At 55.3% G+C, this 6,450-nt stretch overlaps 1 protein-coding gene across 1 annotated transcript in view; it reads left to right on the top strand.

Annotated features, from left to right (window-relative positions):
• The first annotated feature begins 342 nt into the window (after positions 1-342).
• The window catches only part of MGMT (O-6-methylguanine-DNA methyltransferase), a 235,091-nt gene continuing 228,983 nt past the window's right edge, over positions 343-6,450 (top strand). Inside the window, exon 1 of the mRNA XM_079137505.1 lies at positions 343-473. The gene's annotated coding sequence lies outside the window, so the exon portion shown is untranslated. The remainder of the gene's footprint in view (positions 474-6,450) is intronic.

Raw genomic sequence — 6,450 nt, 5'->3', positions numbered from 1 at the left:
GGGAACCAAAGGGCGCGACTTTGCGGCCAGAGCAACTGGCGCCCAGCGAGGCTGCGCAGAGCGGCCGGCCGGAGCCCGGCACTGGGCATGCTCCGCGGCCAGCAGCCCAGGCACTTCAGGCAGGCCCCGGCCCCGCCCCGCAGGCTCCGCCCCGATCCCGCCCCGCAGGCTCCGACCCTCAGGCCCCGCCTCCCGCTCTCTGCCGCCGGCCCCGGCCCCACCCCATCATGCTCCGCCCCCATCAGGCCCCGCCCCGCTCGCGCCGTCCGCCGCCCGGCTCCGCCCCGCCCTCAGGCCCCGCCCTTGCTTCCCGTTCCCGTGCGCAGTCTGCAGCCCGGCCCAGCAGCGTCCCCGCAGGCCCCGCCTCCAGGCCCCGCCCCGCCTGGTCCCGTGCTTGCCCGGGCGGAGCGAGTTCCTGAGCACTTGTGACCTGGTGCTCGCAGTTCTTGGCGGTCAGCATCGTTTGGAAGTTGGTGAGTGTCTGGATCACTTTCTTTCCAGCACAGTGCGGGCTCTCCCTGGGGAGAGCGGGCGTCGGGAGCCTAACGGACAATCGCACACCGAGTGGTCCTACGGGTGCCCTCCCCCACCTACGCCTTCAGGACTGGCCCCAGGTGTGCCCCCAGGTGAAACCCAGGAGCGCCCTGCCTTCCCCTGGCCTGGCCTGGTGGTCGTGCCTGTCCCCACCACATCTCCACATGCTCAACACTTTCAAGGCATTATTGAAACCAGATTTGGGCCCTGAGGTGTCCTGCCCATTCTGCTGCCCTTCAGTGCTGAAGGCACAGCACACTCCCCCTTTCTTTCAGGAAGCTTCCAGAAACCTCTGCCCAGACCCTTCTTGCCACAGGCTTTTAGCTCGCTCCTTGTGCAGAAGCCCCCATTTCCTTCGTGCTTGAAACAGCACAGAGCAGTACAGAGTTCCAGGGTGCTCCACTTATCAGGGCTGCTGTTTATATACATTATGCCCTAATTGGGTCCATAAACACTTAGAGTAAACACTTGGAGTTGGAGAGCCATTTACACTTGGCACCCTGATTCCCAAGTTGGTGATAATACAGTGGAGTCATTCTAAAGTGTGTACTCCTCACTCCCCACTCGTTAGGTTTATCATGTCCCGAAGGCTCAGGATGGTTTTTACTCTCGGCTGCCTCAGCCCAGTAGCTGGCTTTCCATCTGGGAAAGCCAGATTTGCCTGTGTGTGTAAAACCCTTGGGTGGTTGGACCATGGTCAGACAGGGAAGCAGCTCTGCCAGAGGGGTCACCACAGTGGTCTGGCGCACACAGTAAAACCGCTGAACATAAAGAGCTAAGAGTTACATTGGTTTACATCTATAACCAAAGGTAAACCTGTGGAGTCTGCTAGACAGACCCTCCTCATCTCCCCTGTCCCTGACAGACAGATGATCAGCACATGGTTTTGTTGTTTTCATGGGTCTCTCAATGGCTGAAACTCCTGGAGTGAAGGGGTTTTGCACACCAGGGTAGAGGGTTGGGTGCCTCTGGTAGTTAATATTGTTAGCTCAGCTCATTACCGAGGTATCTGCCAGGATCCAGAGCCTGCAAGCGGCCAGAAAGAGTGGCCCTCACTGGAAGGGCTTCCTTTTCTCCCTGCCCCCACCCCTTGTTAGTCTTGTTAGAATTTGACAGTAGAGGTGAGTCTTCCAGTCTGGGGCTATAGGAACCAGGCCTCAAATACACTGCTTTACTAAGGTGCCTATGTAAATACCCCTTTCATTGGGAAAAAAAAGTATAATAACTGGATTTAACTACTAATGTCCTGCACTACTTTCAAAGGGCTTCACTGTTAGCAAGCTTTAAAACAGTAGAGTCCTGGGTACACACTGGGTATGACCTCAGTCTTGTACAGCTCTCAGGGTCCTACCCTAAGGTCAGTAACCCAGCCCAGGCCAGCCTTGTCTCCTGCTCAGCCTTCCCTCACTGACTCTGGTGTCTGGTCTGGTGTCCCTCCTGCAGTAAAGGGGGCCATGGATCTCCCTGAGGTTCGCCCAGAGTTTGTTTCTCCTTCTTAGTGGCTGGCAATTCACACCATCACGATTCGATCAGTCTCCTCTTCATGCCCTTTCCAGTTTGCAGTCTGTCCCTCTTAATGGAAAATGGAGGAAGCAGTGTTTTCTTTTCTTTGACCACCTGGGAGTATTATACATGTTCCTTCGTTGGTGACAGGGCTGGGTCCTGACAGACCCATTGCAGGCTGAAGATGCTGCAGGTCAGGACATGCTGAATGCACCTGGCTTCCTGAAGACCTCGCTCAGCCTCAGGCACACCAGTGTCGCCTGCCTTGCCTCTGCCTGGGTCTGCCTGGGTCTGCCTGGGTATCTGCCAGGATCGTGGTATCTTACCACATCTCTCTGCCTGGGGGAAAACCCAAATTAAACATTCAGAGTGTGATGCCTGCTGAAAGAGTGAGTTCTCACACGTGGTGAACTGAAACACCGCAGGTCGAACCATGCAAATCAGTGCACCAGGCCGCTCACAGTTCTCTCTGACCAGGTCAGCTCCCTGGTTCGTGGCTCTCGTCTAGGTCCACTGTCCCTGAAACCTTTGGCTTTTGGTTGGGCCTTGAAACTGCAGATGAAAGGCCACAGGTCCCCGCCCCCTGCGACCTGGGCCAGGTAGGCTGATACAGCTGCTTTCTCAGAGAACTGGCGTCTGCTGCACTTACTCAAGCCAGACCTGAGGCCTTAGAATCAGACAGGGCACTGCAGGTGCCATCGGGTGAGCTTGGGCTCTGTGGTAGCCCGTTCCATCAGCAGCAGCCCAGCTGCTGTTTGGAAGTTGAAAGGGGGCAGGTTAGCACCATGTGGAGGCTGTTCCTTCCTTGGTCCCTTCTCTTTGCTCTGGTGGCCTGTCCCGGGCTTAGGTGGGTAAAAGTTAGAGACCCAGTATTGTGGCCTCAATTCTTAGCATTTATGTAACTTTGTATATTTTCTTGTCTGTGGAAATTGTTTGGTTTTCTTTTGTCTTAGAAAAAATTAACAATAAAGAACTTGCTGAGGAGGACCACGTGGTTTGGGGAACCCCTGCAGTGGCTATGTGGAACGTAATGAAGAACTTACTCTTTCATGTAACTGTTAAGACGAGTGGTCTGAGAAAAGGAATGACTCTTCTCTGTCTCCTTTTTCGTAAGCTTTGAAGGAATGAGTGGCTTTGGCAGATGTGGCGCACATGTTGAAGGGCCATGGGCCACGTCCAGCTGAAGTGCTGGGCGTCCCTTACAGTTAGGCCAGCCTGCTGCACCATATTTGAAAGGCAGCCCCTGCAGGAGAACAGAATAATGGGCTGCCTCAGTGGTTACTGGTGACGCCCACGGCCACGTGTGGAATGTGGAACCTGCTTTCTGTACCACAAGTTGTGTTCAATTGAGTCAGTGGCTCAGCAGCACAGGGGGGTCTCCAAGGAGCCTCGTGTCCCCTGTACCTCCACCTGGAGAAAACTCTTTGGCCTTCAGTGTAGGTGCTGTAAAAGCAGCTAAAAGTACTACACAAACACTGTCTTACGGCTGTTGCATTTGTCTTCCTGGGTGCACGTGTGGTCATGAAAGGACTCAGGAGAGAGCAGTAAATGCCTGTATGTCCACGCTACTACTTCTGAAATTTTCTTGTTAGAATAATTTTCTGCCTGTAACAATTGTGAAGTCAGCACAGCATCCAGCCCCAGCTCTGTGGCCCATTCCCAGAAGTGCAGGGTGACCCTGAATGCAGAGTCCACCCATGGTGTGACTTGTAAAGGGCAGGCCTTGTTAAATCTATGTGTTTTTATGATAGACATCGATCTGCCAGTCGCAATAATGCATTTATGGACGTTTTTCTGCAAGCGCAGCGCTGGTGGCAGTTTTTACTGACAAATCGAGTCATATGGATAGTAGTTTAGAAAACTCTCAGCTTATTGACAGATTGGGCAATTCTAGCACTGGATCTCAGAGATACCTGGGTGGTGAAGAGGGAGTGAATTTCAGGGCAAAGTAGGAGATGGGATGTTAAACGTGGAGATGTCGCCCCTGGTTGAGGCTTCTTATTTGTTTTTAAACTTAGCTCTGTCTCATTCCCATCTGCAGGACTGCAGGTGGGGGCTGGGCAGCCACCTCAGGTGGGGCCGCAGCTGCTAAGTGGTAGTAGGAGTCTCCCTGGATGGGCTCCAGCAGGACCTGATGAGCAGTCCCTTGGACCTGCTGCTGTCCGTGAGGCAGGCTGTTTGTGGGCAACAAGGGCAGCATTGCGAAGGTGTCTGAGCCCTGCCGGTTTCAGGATGTCTGAGAGTGCTGGTTACAAGGGCAGGCTGTTGGGTCAGGACCTGGAGACCCACCTCTTGGCAGGCTTCCCAGGAGATGCCAGTGGCCCCCGTGCTTGGCTCCTCTGGGCAGTCTGAGGCACCTTCGGGAGGGAGCGCTGTGCAGCCCGGCAAGCTGCAGTTCCTCTCCCTGCCGCCCCTGTGCAGAGACGCCTGCGCATCTGGATCTGCGCATGGTTTTGTAACTCCTCAGAGACGTGTGAATCTCCTCAGAATGCAGACCCAACATGTTATCATAGCATTAAGGTTTTCGGTTTTGTGGTTATGACAAAGATGCAGATGTTGCCAGAACTTTGGCATTGTTTTATGAACAGATGTGAAGCATGGTCGGCCACAGTGCATGTCCCTCCTCTGTGTCCTTCAGAGTGGGTTGCTCCCCGTCTGGATAGGTGTGTGGTTGGGTCTCAGGTGAGCGTTGCCGTTCAGATACACGGTGGAGTACATCTCGTGGAATTGAACGGAGTGGGTATGTGGTATGTGCCAGAGCTGCGTGCGGGAGAACAGTGCCCGTGATTCCAGTAGCGTCACATACTGGCTGGGGACTTGGGGCTGCTTGGCATCTCCCTCGCTGCCTCCTCATCTCTTGAATAGGAATAATCAGCTTACTCTATGCACCTGGATAAGTAAACGCACCGGAAAAATTAAATGGGCGTTTTATGAAGTAAAGCATGCTACATGGATAGAAATCTTAATTTGAAACCACAGTCTCAAGAGAGAATGAGAAGAGGGCAAGTGGCCGATCAGAGTCCTCCTGACCCCCGACGCCAGCCAGCTCTGTCTCCCTCCAGAAGTCAACGTGCTTGATCCTTCCATCAGCACCCGTGGCAGAGCGCCTTCCCCAGGCCCTCGTGAGTCGGTCAGTGGTGGCTGGTGCAGCTCCTGCAGATCAGAGTGGCCCAGCCTGGACTTGGCTTCACTGTGCCTGCTGATGGCTGGTAAGTTCATGTAACCTTCCAGGGTGTGGCTTCCCCGAGGCAGGGCCGTGACAATGTCATCACACGTAGGCCTGGCCCTGGATATGACAGTGGCATTGGTTAACACAGCACAGAGCTGTTCTTGGTGGTGGCGGGAAGAGAGACCGGGGTCAGGCCCGGGCATTCCCGCTCCAGGGCTCCTGGAATTCCAGGTGGCCATGGGCCTTGTGTGGCCTGGAGCCTGGGGCGTCTCCGTGCTCATTGCCTGGGGGTCTGGGATTCCTTTAGTGTGTCGGAGGTGCTCTGTCCTTCAGAGGGGTGTTATGAAGGGGTGCTGGAGCGCCTGGCTGCACAGGCTGCCCACTCCTGGCTGAGTCTGAACGCTCAGGTGTGACCCGCCATGGCAGTGTGTGCCTCGCTGGCCCAGAGCAGGCGGCAGGCTTCCTGTGTGCTCCTCCTGGCACCTGCCAGTCCCCGACAGCCCCGTCACGGTCTCTAAGAGGCTGACACAACCAGCCTGTTCAGTTGAAAGAACTTCCCGAAGGACCAGACGCAGGATCCGACACGGTGGCAGTGGCCAGGAACCAGCAGTGCCACCAGCAGTGACAGTATTTCCTCATGTGTGACTGCTCATACCACAGTGGCAAGGGGTTACTTGGGCCCTTGGGCATGCTTTGTCAAAAATGGACGATCTGCAGTGACGTGTGTGTGTGAAGGGGTCTTGGCCTGGGGGGTCTCTTTACCCTCCTATCACGGGTCACGTTGCCCTGGCAGTGTTATCAGGAGCTCTGCGTCCTTGCTGTACACTGGCCCTCTTATTAAATCTGCAGGCTCACCTGACATAGCTCCTGTCAGCATCTGGTTTAGCGTGTGAAGGGACAGGGTGTCCGGGGGCAGAGTGACTTGCATGAGGCTCACAGGAGGTACACGGTGTTTTCCCACTTGGACTTATCTGATGGCCAAGTGCAGCTTTTCACCACTGCCATGTCACCTTTGCATGGTGCCACCAAGGAGGTGCTGGAGGTCCTGTGGGGGCAAGATGGGGCATGCACTGAACCACACCTGCGTATTCATGCAGAATGCCAGCATCGCCAGGCGTCGTCCTTAGCATCGTGGAAAAGCAGCCATCCTAGGCTGTGCCTGCTCGGGGCGGCGCAGGCTCCCCCTGAGGCACGTGCAGAATCGAAGCCGGGCTGAGTGCAGGCAGATGTGGCGAGATGAGCCC

The sequence above is a fragment of the Sciurus vulgaris genome, assembly GCF_902686455.1.
Source record: "Sciurus vulgaris genome assembly, chromosome: 4".
NCBI classification, from domain to species: domain Eukaryota; kingdom Metazoa; phylum Chordata; class Mammalia; order Rodentia; family Sciuridae; genus Sciurus; species Sciurus vulgaris.
The sequence above is the reverse complement of the archived record's forward strand: the minus strand, read 5'-3'. Positions and strand labels throughout refer to the sequence as shown.